This window comes from Globicephala melas, chromosome 15, assembly GCF_963455315.2.
Source record: "Globicephala melas chromosome 15, mGloMel1.2, whole genome shotgun sequence".
NCBI lineage: Eukaryota > Metazoa > Chordata > Mammalia > Artiodactyla > Delphinidae > Globicephala > Globicephala melas.
The window spans coordinates 46,704,407-46,723,754 of record NC_083328.1 but is presented as its reverse complement, the minus strand read 5'-3'; the positions used below and the strand labels follow the sequence as shown (position 1 = coordinate 46,723,754).

The 19,348-nt window shown below is 38.3% G+C and overlaps 1 protein-coding gene across 6 annotated transcripts in view; it reads right to left on the bottom strand.

The window, feature by feature from the left end:
- SEL1L2 (SEL1L2 adaptor subunit of SYVN1 ubiquitin ligase) overlaps window positions 1–19,348 on the bottom strand; it is a 118,382-nt gene that overhangs the window by 69,617 nt on the left and 29,417 nt on the right. For 3 of the 6 annotated variants that reach the window (XM_060284613.1, XM_030872658.2, XM_030872659.2), the window contains exon 2: window positions 16,261–16,429. The exons of the other annotated variants lie outside the window; for them this stretch is intronic. The gene's annotated coding sequence lies outside the window, so the exon portion shown is untranslated. The remainder of the gene's footprint in view (window positions 1–16,260; window positions 16,430–19,348) is intronic. 6 annotated transcript variants of the gene reach the window in all.

The window sequence follows — 19,348 nt, the reverse complement described above, 5'->3', positions numbered from 1 at the left end:
CCTCTCCCCTTTTTTCTTGATGAGTCTGGCTAAGGGTTTATCAGTTTTGTTTATATTCTCAAAGAACCAGTTTTAGTTTTATTGATCTTTGCTATTGTTTTCATTTATTTCTGCTCTGGTCTTTATGATTTCTTTCCTTCTACTGACTTTGGGTTTTCTTTGTTCTTCTTTCTCTAGTTGTTTTAATTGTAGGGTTAGATTGTTTATTTGAGATTTTTCTTGTTTCTTGAGGTGAGACTTAATTGCTATAAACTTCCCTCTTAGAACTGCTTTTGCTGCATCCCATAGGTTTTGCGTCATCGTGTTTTCATTGTCATTTGTTTCTATGCATTTTTAAAATTTCTTCTTTGATTTCTTCAGTGATCTCTTGGTTATTTAGTACAGCCCTGTTTACCCTCCATGTATTTGTGGTTTTTTATAGTTTTTTCCTGTAATTGATTTTCAATTTCATAGCGTTGTGGTCAGAAAAGATGCTTGATACGATTTCAATTTTCTTAAGTTTTCTGAGGCTTGATTTGTGACCCAAGATGTGATCAATCCTGGAGACTGTTCCGTGTGCACTTGAGAAGAAAGTGTATTCTGCCAGTTCTGGGTGGAATATTCTATAAATATCAATTAAATGTATCTGGTCTATTGTATCATTTAAAGCTTGTGTTTCCTTATTTATTTTCTGTTTGGATGATCTCTCCATTGGTGTAAGTGGGGTGTTAAAGTCCCCTACTATTATTGTGCTACTGTTGATTTCTCCTTTCATGGTTGTTAGCATTTGCCTAATGTATTGAGGTGCTCCTATGTTGGGTGCATAAACATTTATAATTGTTATAGCTTCTTCTTGGATTGATCCTTTGATCACAATATAGTGTCCCTCCTTATCTCTTGTAACAGTCTTTATTTTAAAATCTATTTTATCTGATACGAGTATTGCTACTCCAGCTTTCTTTTGATTTCCGTTTGCATGGAATATCTTTTTCCATTCCTTCACTTTCAGTGTGTATGTGTCCATAGGTCTGAAGTGGGCCTCTTGTAGACAGCATATAAGGGTCTTGTTTTTGTATCCATTCAGCCAGTCTGTGCCTTTTGGTTGGGGCATTTAATCCATTTACATTCAAGGTTATTATCAATATGTATGTTCCTATTACCATTTTCTTAATTGTTTTGGGTTTGTTTTTGTGGGTGTGTTTCTTCTCTCATGTTTCCAGCCTAGAGAAGTTCCTTTAGGATTTGATGTAAAGCTGGTTTGGTGGTGCTGAATTCTCTTAGGTTTTGCTTGTCTGAAAAGCTTTTGATTTCTCCATTGAATCTGAATGAGATCCTCTGGGTAATCTTGGTTGTAGGCTTTTCTCTTTCATCACTGTAAGTATATCCTGCCACTCCTTTCTGGCCTGCAGAGTTTCTGCTGAAAAATCAGCTGATAACCTTAGGAGGATTCCTTTGTATGTTATTTTTTGGTTTTCCCTTGCTGCTTTTAATATTTTTTCTTTGAATTTAATTTTTGTTAGTTTGATGAAAATGTGTCTTGGTGTGTTTCTCCTAGGGTTTATCCTGTATGGGGTTCTCTGCACTTCCTGAACTTGGGTGACTATTTCCTTTCCCATGTTAGGGAAGTTTTCCACTATAATCTCTTCAAATATTTTCTCAGACCCTTTCTTTTTCTCTTCCTCTTCTGGGACCCCTATAATTCGAATGTTAGTGTGTTTAGGGCTGTCCCAGAGGTCTCTGAGATTGTCTTCAATTCTATTTATTCTTTTTTCTTTATTCTGCTCCTTGGCAGTTATTTCCACCATTTTGTCTTCCAGCTCACTTAATTCATTCTTCTGCCTCAGTTATTCTGTTACTGACTCCTTCTAGTGTATTTTTTCATTTCAATTATTGTGTTGTTCATCTCTGTTTGTCTTTTCTTTAGTTCTTCTAGATCTTTGTTAAACATTTCTTGTATTTTCTCAATCCGTGCCTCCATTCTATTTCTGAGATTCTGGATCATCTTTACTATCATTACTCTGAATTCTTTTTCAAATAGATTGCCTATTTCCTCTTCATTTATTTGGTCACGTAGGTTTTTACATTGCTCCTTCATCTGTGACAAAGTTTTTTGCCGTCTCATTTTTTTTTTCCTTTTTTTTTATGAGTGGGATTTTGTTCCTATCTTGCTGGTTTTTTGGCCTGAGGCCTCCAACGCTGGAGTTTCTAGGCTGTTGGGTAGAGCTGCGTTTTGGTGCTGAGATGAGGACCTCTGTGAGACTTCACTCCGATAAATATTCCCCTGGAGTCTGAGGTTCTCTGTTAGTCCAGTGGTTCGGACTGAGAGCACCCACCGCAGGAGCTTCTGCATGACCCCTGGCTTGTGAACCAAGCTGGTTCACTTGGGGGTTCACTTGGGGGTTCACTTGGGTGTTCCTCCCGTCTCCTTGGGCATCCTACCAGCGGCCATCAGGCACCCTAGTTATGGGGAGACACTAACTGCACGTCTTCCCACGCTGCCATCTTGACTCCACCCCCCCAACAAGGCTTTTAATGTAGGAATTGTGGAATTGTTTCCACGAAGTTATTTTGTATTGCTTCTTTCAGGTTTCCAGATTTATCATCTTATTGGTGGAAAGAAATTTGTGTATGTGAACATATTGGCTTGAAAGTGTTCCCACACACACACACACACACAAAAATCGGGTGGCATAAATTCAAATTCAAATCTGTATAAGGTGCAGGGATATTGTGTAGGTTATTTTCCAGGAACACGTTTTTCCCTGCGAGAGTCGAAGTGGAGGAAAAGCTTCCTTGATATTTACATATAATGGTGGGTGGTTTGTTGTTTTTTCCTAATCTCCCCTTTCACTGTATGCACAGCTCTATGAGACTCTTAGTTTTATTCATAACTCTTCATCTCAATTCCCTTGTCAAAGATCTTTATGTCTTTTTTATTTTCCCAGCCTGGGATTTAAAATCCAAGGCTCATCCATTACCAGCTCTGATCACAGCTTGCCAAAACATCACCTCACATGGTTATTTTTCATTATTTCTAGCACCTGGGGATTTCAGTTTCTTGTAAGCCCAGGCCTTCATTTAAAAAAAGTGTTTTGGCATATATTAGGTGTCATTTTTAGGTATTTGTAAGCAGTAGGATTTTCACATTGGATTAAACCACTATTTTGCCAGAATAGGAGATCTTTAGTGATTTTTTTTAGAAAATAAATTCATTCACAAAAAAACTTGTGTTGATTTAAAGAAAAACTTTAAGTAATAGGAAAGATATTAAATGGTACACAGATTGGGTTCCCTGATAAGCAGACTTTAAGAGTTTGGAGTATTTATCAAGAAGTGTCCTTGGGACTTCCCTGGTGGTGCAGTGGTTAAGAATCTGCCTGCCAATGCAGGGCACATAGGTTTGAGCCCTGGTCCGGGAAGATCCCACATGCTGTGGAGCAGCTAAGCTCATGTGCCACAACTACTGAGCCTCTGCTCTAGAGCATGCAAGCCACAACTACTGAGCCTGCATGACAAAACTAGTGAAGTCCGTGTGCCTAGAGCCTGTGCTGTGCAACAAAGACAACCACCACAACGAGAAACCCCCGCACAGCAATGAAGAGTAGCCCCCACTCACTGCAACTAGAGAAAGCCCACGCGCAGCAACGAAGACCCAATGCAGCCATAAATAAATAAATAAATAAATAAATAAATAAAAAGAAAGAAAGAAGAAGTGCCCTTGGGAAGCACACCTGCTGAAGAAGTTGGATTAGGCAGAAAGAGAAGCTGTTATGCAACCTGCAACAGAGAAGAACAAACCTGACTCCATATCAGATCTATTCCTTTAATTCTAACCCTTGTGTTCTGTTGCCTGTGCTCAGCCATGCTGGCTCTGCTCCTTTTGTAAAAGAATGTTGCTGATAGCCTGAAATATACATGATAACCCATTCTCAAGGTTCTGACCTTTGAAGGTATAACACTTTTCCATACATATAGAGATAAAAAGTTGCAGAACAGAAAATAATAATTGTCTTCTTGGTGTTATATAGGAACATTGTGACCAGACCTACTTGGACAGCTGCAGGAACAAAGGATTCCTGCACCAAAAAGTTTGCAAGAATGAGCCATACCTCCTTCAATCTTAGTATAAAAGAAGCCTGAATTCTAACTCAGGTAAGATGGTTCTTTGAGACAGTAGTCCACCATCTTCTCAGCCTGCTGTTTTTCTGAATAAAGTCTCTATTCCTTGCCCCAACAACTAACTTGTCTCTTGATTTATTGGCCTGTCATGTGGCAAGCAGTACAAGCTTGGACTCGGTAACAAGCCCAGTGAAACCCTTTCCTGACCCCAGAGGGTACTCTGGAGCTAACATGTCTCTTCTAACTCACCTCAAGTTAGACTGACATGGTCAGGCCTTTATGTTCCCGAACTGATTAGTCATTGGAAGTTGCCTCTCCCAGGAAGGAGGCATAACTTTGGGCTATGCAGTTGTCCGCACCTGAGACAGTCTCTAAAGGGACTGACTGCTGAAGGCTGTCTGTGAACTTCATTTCCAGCAACTGGGCAACAAGTCCCTCTTTGAAGAGAGGATCTGAATGGCACTTCCCAGTGTCCTCCACATACATTCCACAGTCAATAAAGTGGAATACAAAAGATAAACTTAGCCTAGCTGGTCACAGACCCTAGAAGTGAGAAAAAAGAATGCCAACCCTGGCTTAAAGCAGGATTCTAAGACACTCCCCTCCAACCAAGAACACAGGAGCTGTATGGTCTGATCACCAAAATTAATGATGATTAATTCCAAGAAATGCCAGGAAGGATCTGGTCAGGAAGGACAAAGAAACTAGTGTTCCAGTTGCCTGCAGGAAAAGGCTCCACTGTTCCCACTGCATGATTAATTATTGATTTGTCTTTTTAACAATTTAATAAAGATAATTACTCTATTAGACTCAATTCTGACTCAGAAAGAAGAATTAGTTATTGAAGTTCTAGTGATAAGATACCCTGAGAGAAAATGAGCATGCCGTTAAAAAAATGTAATGGGATATGAAAGCATTGTGTTCAACTATAAAACACCATTCAAACATACTCTAAAACTGTAAGGTTTTATTATTTTTATGTAGCACCTATATTGTAGTATATTGTAGATAATGCTGAACTTGGAGTCAGAAGATCTGAGTTTACATTCTACCTCTATATAGGAAGAATTCAACTCAATTTAATTCAGCAAATATTTATTCATATTAAGTATGTGACAGACACAATGCCAGGCACAGATCTTGCCTTGAATTAAAGGGAAAACAAATGCTATTGGTTATATTTGACAATCTCTAGGTAAAGGAAAAAGTGATAGGGATCTGAAAATTGGTAGATAGTTCTCCTATTTTCAAGATGTAGAAAAATATATTCATATTCTAGAACCAGCTTGATGCCAATCTCCTTAATTTCTCTTTCATTTTTTGAACAAATTTTTATACACAGTTTGTGAGCCTTGAGTTAAGGAGATATTATCACTAAGAATCAGGAAGTTTTTTGAGAATGTTAGGTTCAATCTACTTTTTCTTTTCTGAAGGACTAACAAGTCTGGGGAGTAGCATTTATATAAAACACCTATATCCCATTTTTTATGATATCCTGTACACAAAATGTTGAAATGGGAACTGAATGAGAATGGGATTTAGCAAAGTTTTTAGCCAGCTCTATAACCATGTATAACCCATATTTCTGGTTCATTTCATAGCTTGTAAATGTTCCAAGGAAGGTTACTTCTCCATGGCTTCCTCTACTTTCTTAACTACTGATTCCATAGGTACTGTTCCTGACACTAGGCTTCTGTGTGGGGTTGAAGGTGGGGGATCAGGAAGGCGTGTCTGTCTACCTTCTATCTACCAATGCCTATTAAGGCATCTTCCCAGACAAGGGCAGTGCACTCTGTACAAGGCATTCTGATAACTAAAATTTTATTTTTTCAACCTCATCACATGTAGATTTTTATCTGTAAATATAATATTAGAGATTTATGGTGGATTATTGTGGGCTCTAGGCTCTAAACTTGGTCCTGTCTGGTTAACGTCTGTAACAAGAATTTGGGTAAAAGATTGGAGGGCATGCTTGTCAAAAAATATGAATGACAGAAAACTAGGAGAGTTTGATTGATATAATTGATAGGTTGAAATAGTCCCAAATGAACACAATGAAACAAATAGACATAAATGTAAAAGATTTCACTTAGATTCAAAAATTTAGTGAACACATAAGGATTAGGAGATACCTGGCTGTGATGGTCAACTTTATGTATCTATTTGGTGAGTACAGTCTCCAGTTATGAAGTCCTACATGAAACTAGTTTTTGTTGTGAGGGCATTTAGCAGGCACCTTTAAGTAAGTGAGATTATCCTAAATAATCTGGGTTGGGCTGATTCAAACAGTTGAGAGGCCTTAAGAATGGAACTGAGGTTTCCCTGAAGAAGAAAAAAGTCCACCTGTAAACAGCAGCTTCAGCTCCTGCCTGAGACTTCCAGTCTGCCTTGTTGATAAACTACCCTGTGGGTTCCGGACTTGCCCAGCCAGCTCCCATAATCGCATAAGCCAATACCTTAATATAAATCCTTTAATATATATCTCCTACTGGTTCTTTTTTTCTGGTTGAACCCTGATTGATACACTGGCTTAGTACCTTTAGGTGTGAAAAGATTTCAGTTTGCTCTAAGTTTGTTATGCGTTAATCGCTATGAGTGGGGGCCAGAAACAACTCACAGGATCTTAGAAACAATATGCACGAGCCACAGTATCCAGTGAAGGGGAGCCACAGCTCCATTGCTGGAGTCCATACCCATAGCGGGATTATTCTGTCCACCTCCAGCTGCCTAAGATCACTGTGGGGAAGGGATTTTGGTGTAATGGAAGCTAACTTTATAAGAAAGGGATATATTAAATAATGTCACAGGTTGCCCTGTATGATATAGTGAGCTTAGTCACAGGTATTTAAGTAGGAGCTGGTGTCGTCTGCCAGGAATATCTGATGAAAGATACTAGACTAGATGACCTCTAGTGTTCCCTAATTCTAAGGTTCTGTAACTTTACTTTTAATAACTATGCTTCTAATGCATGCCACTAAATGTCCTCATCCTTTTAGTTCATGCCATTTAATTTCCCTTGTCTGGAAAACCTAGTGTGTTCGTTGTCTTCTGATTGCTTTTCTAGAGCCATTCCATCCTGCTCTATGCCCATATGGGCTTCTTCAAAGGACTCCCTTGCCCTCCAGCTTCTGGTTAGATTTGGCTGAGAGGCACCAGCTGGAAGTACGAAGGGTAGGAAGAGAACGAGGTAGGACTATTTATTCTCCAGCTCCCCAAGTCTGGGTTGCTGCAGGCTGGCTTAGTCCCTTGACCTCACATCATAGTTCTGTCAGAGGGTCCTCTCCACATACCTCTTGCTTTCTTTCTCAGCATCCCAGTAGCCACTACTGCCCTGAGACCCTACAGACCTAGGGGTGGTAATGCCACTGTGGTTACTATCCTAGGTTTCTCCACACCCTGTCTGCACTTTTAGAAATAGGCCCTTGGCTAAATTTTACTCATATAAATTTAATTTTTTATTTTTTAAAAAATATTTATTGTATATATGTGCCACATCTTCATTATCCATTCATCTGTCAATAGACATTTAGGTTGGTTCCATGTCCTGGCTATTGTAAATAGTGCTGCAATGAACATTGCGGTACATGTCTCTTTTTGAATTATGGTTTTCTCAGGGTATATGCCCAGCAGTGGGATTGCTGGGTCATATGGTAGTTCTATTTTTAGTTTTTTAAGGAACCTCCATACTGTTTTCCATAAAGAGGTAGACACAGAAAATGGACTTGAGGACATGGGGTGGGAGGGCCAAGCTGGGGTGAAGTGAGAGTAGCATTGACATATATACACTACAGAATGTAAAATAGTTGGCTGGTGGGAAGCAGCAGCATAGCACAGGGAGATTGGCTTGGTGCTTTGCAATGACCTAGAGGGGTGGGATAGGGAGGATGGGAGGGAGGCTCAAGAGGGAGGGGATATGGGGACATGTGTATGCATATGGCTGATTCACTTTGTTGTGCAACAGAAACTAACACAGTACTGAGAAGCAATTATACTCCAATAAAGATCTATAAAAATAAATAAATAAATACATCACTTCTCAAAAGTAAATTTATTTATTTGGTTGTGTCCGGTCTTAGTTGTGGCAGGCAGGCTCCTTAGTTGCAGCTCACCAGCTCCTTAGTTGTGGCATGTGAACTCTTAGTTGAGGCATGTATGTGGGATTTAGTTCCTGGACCAGGGATCGAACCCAGGCCCCCTGCATTGGGAGAGCGGAGTCTTAACCACTGTGCCACCAGGGAAGTCCCCATATGACTCAAATTAAATGTGTCATTTGTTTCCTGTCAAAAATCCTACCTGGTACTTCAAGTAACATGCATGTCAACATTTTTATGTCCTATATAGAGCCAACTCTTCAAATGAGCAGTCAACCAGTCTTTTGGAGTAAATGTGGGAAAAATACTCTTAAAATATTAAGATTAAAAAAATTTAAAAATCTTTGTCGAAGCAAGACTCTCATAAAGACCAAGGACAGACTAGGTCAGTAAGAGTCCTTCCAGCTCCAAAACTAACATCTCTCTCCTCTGGAATCCCTTGGTTCTCAATGTCTATCTATTGCTCTTATTAGTAGTGATCACTTTTCTATGTTTACTTCTGGCAGAAGGAAACATTTTCTAATTTGTGTAAATCTTGATGAATGGATGTTATGACTATTATAAGACAGGGGTTCTCAAATGTCCTTGAAACATTTAGGTAGGCATCAATGAATGCATGTATGCTCCCTAGAGATGTGGAGGACAGGAATACATTTCTTTAAAGTCTTAGGTTTGATAATTCAAAGTGTGAGTTTTGAAATCTACTGCATACATTATACTGTTAGTACTAAAATGAAAATGTTTTCAATTATTTACCATTATTTTTTTCCCCATAAATTTATTTATTTATGGCTGTGTTGGATTCTTATTGCTGGGCACGGGCTTTCTCTAATTGTGGCAAGCAGGGACTACTCTTCGTTGTGGTGTGCGGGCTTCTCATCGCGGCGGCTTGTCTTTGTTGTGGAGCACGGGCTCTAGGTGCGCGGGCTTCAGTAGTTGTGGCTCGCGGGCTCTAGAGTGTAGACTCAGTAGTTGTGGTGCATGCGCTTAGTTGCTCCATGGCATGTGGGATCTTCCTGTACCAGGGCTCGAACCCGTGTCCCCTGCATTGGCAGGTGGATTCCTAATCACTGAGCCACAAGGGTAGTCTCTACCATTATTTATTTCCCTTAAAATATTCAAGTAAATTTGGTGCTCAGGAAATTGAGCATCTTTAGCATACAGTTCAATATTTGCCCTAAGCCATTTTGAGAAGCAAGGGATTAAAATTTCTTAATATTGTCAGCATACATTTGTGAGATGCATATGGTATAGTGGCTAAGAGCTAGAGGACTTTGACACCAGACCGTCTAACACCAGACCATCTAAGTTCAAATCCTAGTTTCCCTACTAAATATTGGTTTTATAATGCTAAGCAAATTATTTCTCTGTGTTGCAAGTTTCACACCTTACAAAGTGGAAATGATATAACCTATCTTAAGTTAAGTGAACATTAAAAAATATGGGGGATGCTCAATTAGAATTAGCTTATTATCTATTATTATTAGGTATAATATAACCAGTTCCATATAAGGGAAAGGGATCTCATTTGAAGGGTGACATTAGTTACTCTTTTAAACAGCAGAAGCTCTCTTAAACAACCTCTACCTACCTTATTCGCCAAATTAATCAATGATTTTCGTGTCTTCTATCCAACTTACTGACCGATGCCCACAGCATATTGAACTAGTTTGTGGCCAGTGGGATTCTCTTTAGTACAGGTGTTACTTCTGTTCCCACCCTTTGCATACTTACCAAAGATCAGGAGTGCTTGATCCCAAATCTATTTGTATCAATTGTGCTGTTATTATAATTACAGAATTTAACCAAACAATATGTAAACTTACTAAAATAAGTACAAAAAGAAAATGTTGTTTCTATGTAAAGTGATTGAAATATCATGAAAAAACATGATAAGGTGAGCCACTAAAAGTTATCAAATTTAATTGTAGGCAAAGCATTTATAAATGACTGGGGGGAAAGTCTGCAAATATCTGGAAGGATCTTGCCCATACTTCTTCCATAAATATTTTTAGCTCCTTTTTTTCATTAAAAAACTGAGATGGGAAATCATAAATGATACAGTTTGAGTGTGGTTTATACTAGAAATGCCAATCAGTAGACCAATGCTAAATAAAAGGCAGCCCATGTTTCTATGCCAAAAAATGGTCTAATGTACGTTTCAATGTATATGATTTAGATTTAAAAGAACTTTAAGATATGTACATATTTTTATAATGTCATTAAAAACTGATATTCTTACTTTATCTCTGCCAAAGAAGATTCCCTCTCCTAAATAAGATGTTAAATTATAGAAACTCATACATATGTGTTAGAAAAGAGAAAGTTTTCATGTATCAGACTTAAATGTTGAAAATGAGCCTTAAATTTTATAATTGAGCACTAGTTAACTCCTGCACACAGAATCTATGGCGACATTGTTCATATTTTCTTTTTTTTAATACATCTATATTGGAGTATAATTGCTTTACAATCGTGTGTTAGTTTCTGCTGTATCACACAGTGAATCAGCTATACGTGTACATATATCCTCATATCCCCTCCCTCTTGCATCTCCCTCTCACCCTCCATATCCCACCCCTCTAGGTGGACACAAAGCACCGAGCTGATCTCCCTGTGCTATGCAGCTGCTTCCCACTATCTATCTATTTTACATTTGGTAGTATATATATGTCCATGCCACTCTCTCACTTTCTCCCAGCTTACTCTTCCCCCTCCCCACATCCTCAGGTTCATTCTCTATGTCTGCATCTTCATTCCTGTCTTGCTCCTAGGTTCCACAGAACTTTTTTTTTTTTTTACATTCCATGTGTTAGCATACAGTATTTGTTTTTCTCTTTCTACGGTATTTGTTATCCCTTTCCAGATATTTCTCTTCATTCTGTATAACCAACTCTAGGTCCATCCACCTCACTACAAATAACTCAATTTCATTTCTTTTTATGGCTGAGTAATATTCCATTGTATACATGTGCCACATCTTCTTTATCCATTCATCTGTCGATGGACACTTAAGTTGCTTCCATGTCCTGGCTATTGTAAATAGTGCTGCAGTGAACATTGTGGAACATGACTCTTTTTGAATTATGGTTTTCTCAGGGTATATGCTCAGTGGTGGAATTGCTGGGTCATATGGGAGTTCTATTTTTAGTTCCTTAAGGAACCTCCATACTGTCCTCCATAGTGGCTGCACCAGTTTACATTCCCACCAACAGTGCAAGAGGGTTCCCTTTCCTCTACACCCTCTCCAGCATTTATTATTTGTAGACTTTTTGATGATGGCCATTCCGACCGGTGTGAGGTGATAGCTCACTGTAGGTTTGATTTGCATTTCTCTAACTATTAGTGATGTTGAGCATCCTTTCATGTGTTTGTTGGCAATCTGTATATCTTCTTTGGAGAAATGTCTATTTAGGTCTTCTGCCCATTTTTGGATTGGATTGTTTGTTGTTTTGATATTGAGCTGCATGAGCTGCTTGTATATTTTGGAGATTAATCCTTTGTCTGTTGCTTCATTTACAAATATTTTCTCCCATTCTGAGGGTTGTCTTTTGGTCTTGTTTATGGTTTCCTTTGCTGTGCAAAAGCTTTGAAGTTTCATTAGGTCCCATTTGTTTATTTTTGTTTTTATTTCCCTTTCTTCACGAGGTGGGTCAAAAATGATCTTGCTGTGATTTATGTCACAGAGTGTTCTGCCTATGTTTTCCCCTAAGAGTTTTATAGTGTCTGGCCTTAGATTTAGATCTTTAATCCACTTTGAGCTTATTTTTGTGTATGGTGTTAGGGAGTGTTCTAATTTCATTCTTTTACATGTAGCTGTCCAGGTTTCCCAGCACCACTTATTGAAGAGGCTGTCTTTCCTCCATTGTATATTCTTGCCTCCTTTATCAAATATAACGTGACCATATGTGCATGGGTTTATCTCTGGGCTTTCTATCCTGTTCCATTGATCTATATTTCTGTTTTTGTGCCAGTACCATACTGTCTTGATTACTGTAGCTTTGTAGTATAGTCTGAAGTCTGGGAGCCTGATTCCTCCAGCTCCGTTTTTCTTTCTCAAGATTGCTTTGGCTATTCAGGGTCTTTTGTGTTTCCATACAAACTGTGAAACTTTTTGTTCTATTTCTGTGAAAAATACCACGGTAGTTTGATAGGGATTGCACTGAATCTGTAGATTGCTTTGGGTAGTAGAGTCATTTTCACAATGTTGATTCTTCCAATCCAAGAACATGGTATATTTCTCCATCTGTTTGTATTATCTTTAATTTCTCTCATCAGTGTCATAGTTTTCTGCATACAGGTCTTTTGTCTCCCTAGGTAGGTTTATTCCTAGATATTTTATTCTTTTTGTTGCAATGGTAAATGGGAGTGTTTCCTTAATTTCTATCTCTGATTTTCCATCATTACTGAATGGAATGCAAGAGATTTCTGTGCATTAATTTTGTATTGTGCTACTTTACCAAATTAATTGATTAGCTCTAGTACTTCTCTGGTAGCATCTTTAGGATTCTCTGTGTATAGTATCATGTCATCTGCAAACAGTGACAGCTTTACTTCTCCTTTTCCAATTTGGATTCCTTTTATTTCTTTTTCTTCTCTGATTGCCATGGCTAAAACTTCTAAAACTTTGTTGAATAATAGTGATGAGAGTGGACAACCTTGTCTTATTTCCTGATCTTAGTGGAAATGGTTTCAGTTTTTCACCACTGAGACTGATGTTGGCTGTGGGTTTGTCATATATGGCCTTCATTATGTTGAGGTAAGTTCCCTCTATGCCTACTTTCTGGAGGGTTTTATTGGCATATAGCTTCTTGTAGTAATCTCTCATAGTCATGTGTATTTCTGCAGTGTCAGCTGTTACTTTTCCTTTTTCATTTATAATTCTATTGATCTGAGTCTTTTCCCTTTTTTTCTTCATGAGTCTGGCTAACGGTTTATCAATTCTGTTTATCTTTTAAGACCCAGCTTTTAATTTTAATGATCTTTGCTATCATTTCCTTCATTTCTTTTTCATATTTTTCTGATTTGATCTCCATATTTCTTTCCTTCTGCTAACTTTGGTGTTTTTTTTTGTTCTTCTTTCTCTAATCACTTCAGGTGTAAGGTTAGGTTGTTTATTTGAGATTTTTCTTGTTTCTTGAGGTAGGATTGTATTGCTACAAACTTCCCTCTTAGAACTGCTTCTGCTGCATCCCATATGTTCTGGGTGGTCGTGTTTTCATTGTCATTTGTTTCTAGGTATTTTTTGATTTCCTCTTTGATTTCTTCAGTGATCTCTTGGTTATTTAGTAGTGTATTGTTTAGCCTCCATGTGTTTGTATGTTGTACAGTTTTTTTCTCGTACTTGATATCTAGTCTTATAGTGTTGTGGTCAGAAAAGATCTTTGGTACGATTTCAATTTTCTTAAATTTACCAAGGCTTGATTTGTGACCCAATATTTAATCGGTCCTGGAGAATGTTCCATGAGCACTTGAGAAGAGAGTGTATTCTGTTGTTTTTGGATGGAATGTCCTATAAATATCAATTAAGTCCATCTTGTTTAATGTGTCATTTAAAGCTTGTGTGTCCTTATTTATTTTCATTTTGGATGATCTGTCCATTGTTGAAAGTGGGGTTTAAAGGCCCCTACTATGATTGTGTAACTGTCGATTTCCCCTTTTATGGCTGTTTGCATTTGCCTTATGTATTGAGGTGCTCCTATGATGGATGCATACATATTTAAAATTGTTATATCTTCTTCTTGGATTGATCCCTTGATCATTATGTAGTGTTCTTCTTTGTGCCTTGTAATAGTCTTTATGTTAAAGTCTTTTTTGTCTGATATGAGAATTGCTACTCCAGCTTTCTTTTGATTTCCATTTGCATGGAATATTTTTTCCATCCCCTCACTTTCAGTCTGTATGTGTTCCTAGGTCTGAAGTAGGTCTCTTGTAGGCAGCATATTTATGGGTCTTGTTTTTGTATCCATTCAGCCAGTCTATGTCTTTTGGTTGGAGCATTTAATCCATTTACATTTAAGATAATTATCGACATGTATGTTCCTGTTATCATTTTTTAAATTGTTTTGGGTTTGTTATTGTAGGTATTTTCCTTCTCTTGTGTTTCCTGCCTAGAGGAGTTCCTTTACCATTTGTTGTAAAGCTGGTTTGGTGGTGCTGAGTTCTCTTAGCTTTTGCTTGTCTGTAAAGGTTTTAATTTCTCTGTTGAATCTGAATGAGATCCTTGCTGGGTAGAGTAATCTTGGTTGTAGGTTTTTCCCTTTCATTACTTTAAATATGTCCTGCCACTCCCTGCTGGCTTGCAGAGTTTCTGCTGAAAGATCAGCTCTTAACCTTATGGAGATTCCCTTGTATGTTATTTGTTGCTTTTCCCATGCTGCTTTTAATATTTTTGCTTTGTATTTAATTTTTGTTAGTTTGATTCATATGTGTCTTGGCATGTTTATCCTTGGATTTATCCTGTATGGGACTCTCTGTGCTTCCTGGACTTGATTGACTATTTCCTTTCCCATGTTAGGGAAGTTTTCAACTATAATCTCTTCAAATAGTTTCTCAGTCCCTTTCTTTTCCTCTTCTTCTTCTGGAACCCCTATAATTCGAATGTTGGTGCATTTAATGTTGTCCCAGAGGTCTCTGAGACTGTCTTCAATTCTCTTCTTTCTTTTTTCTTTATTCTGCTCTGCAGTAGTTATTTCCACTATTTTATCTTCCAGGTCACTTAACTGTTCTTCTGCCTCAGTTATTCTGCTATTGATTCCTTCTAGAGAATTTGTAATTTCATTTATTGTGTTCATCATTGTTTGTTTGCTCTTTAGTCCTTCTATGTCCTTGTTAAACGTTTCTTGTATTTTCTCCATTCTATTTCCAAGATTTTGGATCATGTTTAGTATCATTACTCTGAATTGTTTTTCAGTTAGGCTGCCTTTTTCCTCTTTATTTGTTTGGTCTGGTGGGTTTTTGCCTTGCTCCTTCATTTGCTGTGTATTTCTCTGTCTTCTCATTTTGCTTAACTTACTGTGTTTGGGGTCTCCTTTTCACAAGCTGCAGGTTTGTAGTTTCTGTTGTTTTTGGTGTCTGCCACCAGTGGGTAAGGTTGGCTCAGTGTGATATGTAGGCTTCCTGGTAGAGGGGACTAGGGCATGTGTTCTGATGGATGAGGCTGGATCTTGTCTTCTGGTGGGTAGGACCACATCCGGTGGTGTGTTTCGGGGTATCTGTGAACTTATTATGAGTTTAGGCAGCCTCTCTGCTAATGGGTGGGGTTTTGTTCCTGTCTTGTTAGTTGTTTGGCATGGAGTGTCCAGCAGTGGAGCTTGCTGGTCATTGAGTGGAGCTGGGTCTTAGCATTGAGATGGAGATCTCTGGGAGAGCTCTCACCGATTGATATTTCTAGCGGCTGGGAGGTCTCAGGTGGACCAATGTCCTGAACTAAGCTCTCCAACCTCAGAGGCTCAGGCCTGACACCTGGCCGAGCACCATGACCCTGTCAGTCACACGGCTGGGTCATACTGGAGAAGATGCCCTGAAGCCAGGAGATAGCTTCATGGGAGACCTGTCAGAAGGCTTGTTTGATGAAATCAGGCAAAGGATGGTGAAATTCTGTACCCATGCTCTACTCGCGAAGGGGAAAGTGTGCCTCAGGAAGGTGAGCACGCGCTTCCACTGTTTATATTTTCTAGACTCTTCCTGCATCCAGAGAAATCTATCAACTAATCAGTTATGTCTTTACTAGAGACAGTTTAAGATTGCTAGACCAGAAATAAAAGAGCACTATATTAACTTCAATTTTCTTTAAAGAATGAGGGTTTCTATTAACAGAATATCTGAAATGTTTTATTTACATAATTATGGAGGTTTTTTTATTCATGAGTCTTAATTATCAACCTTGCTTATTACCATCAGTACAAATTCTAAATTAAGTCAGTGGACAAAAACTGACAAAATTTAAGGATTTTGTGTGTATAACTCTTTATGACCATATCCTAAGACTTTTTGGAATGTAGCTACAAAATTTGATTTTAGAGTACATGAAGTCATTTTTAAGTTACCTGTGAGAGGGCATTCTACTTACAATGATTTTTACTTCTTTTCCACAGATGTTTATTTTGAATTCCTTTTATTCTTAATTTATGCTGATTCTTCTTTTTTTCTAAGAGATTTTCTTTTTTATTGATCACATTAATTGATTTTTTTTGTTCCAATATATTTGATAAATATTGTTTGATTTCACTCACTGATACCTACAAAAAAAAGATTTTTGCTCATTTTTTTCATTTGTAGCTTTTTAAAATGAAACAAGTGACCCTTTAAAAACCAGCTTTAGTGAGATATAATTCATATGCCATAATTATAAATTTATAATTGTACATTTAAAGTGTACAATTCAACGACCTGTAGAATAGTCACAGATATGTGCAATCATTACCACAATTTTAGAACATTTTTATCACTTCAAGAAGAAACCATGAGTCCTTTAGCTATTACCCTCCCTCTTCTCTCATTCCCTCTACTCCCAGCCCCGTGCAATCACTAATCTATGTTCTACATCTCTACACATTCCCCTATTCTGGATTTGCATATGAATGAAATCACATAGTGTATGAATTTTCGTGACTGACTTCGTTCACTTAGCATAATGTTTTCAAGTTTGATCCATGTGGTAGTATGTATCAGCACTTCATTCATTTATATGGCCAAATATTATTCTTTATATGGGTATACTACATTTTGCTTATCCATTTGCCTGCTGATGGACATTTGGACTGTTTTTACCTTTTGGCTATATGAATAATGTTGCTATAAACATTCATATACAAGTTTCTGTATGGATAAATGAGGACTTTAAACGTGATTCTTCTTATTGTAGGGTTGCCAGGTTCAGCAACAGAAAATACAGGGTGCCCAGTTAAATCTGAATTTCACATAAGCATGAATTTTTTAAAAGTATAAGTATGTGACAAAGATTGTATGTTAACAAATGGACCCATAGTGTATGATGGCTCAGTGGCTGCTCTGCAATAACCAGGTGTTCAAGTCAGTGGCAGCTCTGCTCTGTGCTTTCATTCAGGGACCTGGGCAGATAAAGGCTGTGCCAGCTTCAACATGTGAATTCCAAGGTTTCGCAGAGTATTTATATCTAGCAGACAGAAAGGGAAAGAGCACAGAAGATCTTGTGCAGAAAGCGTTTTCTGTTTGTTTGTTTTGTTTTGTTTTTTGCTTTGTTTCATTTGGTTTGCTTTGCTCAATTTTCTTTTATAGGCCAGACCGAGAAGTGGCACACACTGCTTTCAGTCACTTTCCATTGGCTGAAGCTGTCACATGGCCCCACCCAACTGCAAGAGGAGTTGGGAAATATAATCTATCTGGGTATCATGAAGAAGAGAACATGGACTTCGATGGGCCTCCAGCATTCTTTGGTACAATGGGATTATCATATATTATTGCTATTAAAAGAAATTGAATTTTTCAATTCAAAAATAGCCAACAGCTAAGTTGAGGAGGCAGTAAAGCTTGGCAAATGCCTCTGCTTATCTGGTGTTTCTATATCCTCCTTCTACAGAGGCTCTTTCCTGATTTAGATTCCTTTCTCGCCTAGTAGGAGTGGGCAGAACAATAGCCAGCTGGAGCTAGTATCAGGGAGCCCTGGCAGACAGAGAGCCTTCCTCTAACTCTTAAAAGCATCTGAAGATTATATAACTCAATAACAAGTATTTATTGAGTGTCTACCTCAGACCCTGTTCTAAGAGCTGGGGAGATAGACACGAACAAAAATATTCCTTGTCCTCATGAAGCTGATGTTCTGGTGGGGAAGATAAGAGTCAACTGATAAAAGGAGGTTTAAAAAGACAAGAGTAAGGGGATGGAACTGATTGAAGTTGGTGTTATTTGATACGGATGGTAAGGGACAAGTTCTCTGATAGTATTTGAGTAGACCCTCTAGGAATTGAACACATAGTGGCAAATAAGACAGAAGAATTTTCTGATCTTATGGAGTTTTCATTCGTCTGTGAGAAGACAGACAATAACCAGTAAACAATTTAGTATCATGTATCAATACATGCCATGAAGAGACTAAAACAAGGAGATGTCAAAAAGAGTGATATGCAGGGTAAAGAGGGATTGGTGTACAGGTAATTTAGATTGGATGTCCAAGAAGCCTCATTGAAGAGGTGACTTTGTAGCCAAGAATTTAATGACAGGAAAGTAGTCCTGCCTAGATATGGGGCAGAGCATTCCAGGCAGAGGGAATAGCAAGTACCAGTGCTCTAAAGTGGAGACAAACGTGTATGTTCTAGGAACGCAAATAAGGCCCCAGTGACTGAAGGAGTGTGAGCTAAGGGGAGAATTACAAAAGAGAAAGACAGAGAGAAGTAGGGATCATATCATGTAGGGACACGGTAAGGAGTTGACATTTTATTCAACAAGAATAAAGACAAGAGGAAGACACTGGAGGGTTTTAAATGACAGGCTCTCATTTAAATTTTAGAAAGAAGGAACATTCTGGCCGACATGTGAAGAGCAGATTGCACAGGATTAAGGGTGGGAACAAAAAGTACAGTTCAGAGACTATTGTAGTCAACCAGGTGAGGGATGATGGGACTCAGATGAGTGTAGAAGCAATAGAGATAAATTACATGGGCAGATTTAGGATATGTTTTGGAAGTAGTGCAGATAGGGACTGTATATAGGCTTATCCCCAAGGACAAAGCTGAAGATAACTTCTTGCTTTTTGGCTGGACCAGCTGAGTTGATGGAGATTCCAGTTACAGGGATGAAGAAGAATGGGGAGCAGGGAGGAATTGTGGAGGAAGGAATTATTCTCACACCGCCACACACATACATGTGGTAATGTCTCCAAGTTGTGTGACTATATACATGGAAAACAAAAATTTTTGGTTTTTTGTCTAAGTGGGGATAAGTGTGAATCATGTTTGCTATGGAATGGGAAGTGAGAATCATTCCCTGCAAATGGGAGATAGCTGAGAAGTTAAAGAAGAACTGGAAGGTAAGGATTCTTTGCCTGTCAGACTTACTTTCCCTAGGGCTCAATAATCAAGGGTGTATCTTGCTTTCCTTAACTATCTGTGTCCCGTTTTCCCCCCATTTCACATGCCCCAAAACAGTCACTGTTCCTTGGCACTGTGTAAGGTCCTAAATTC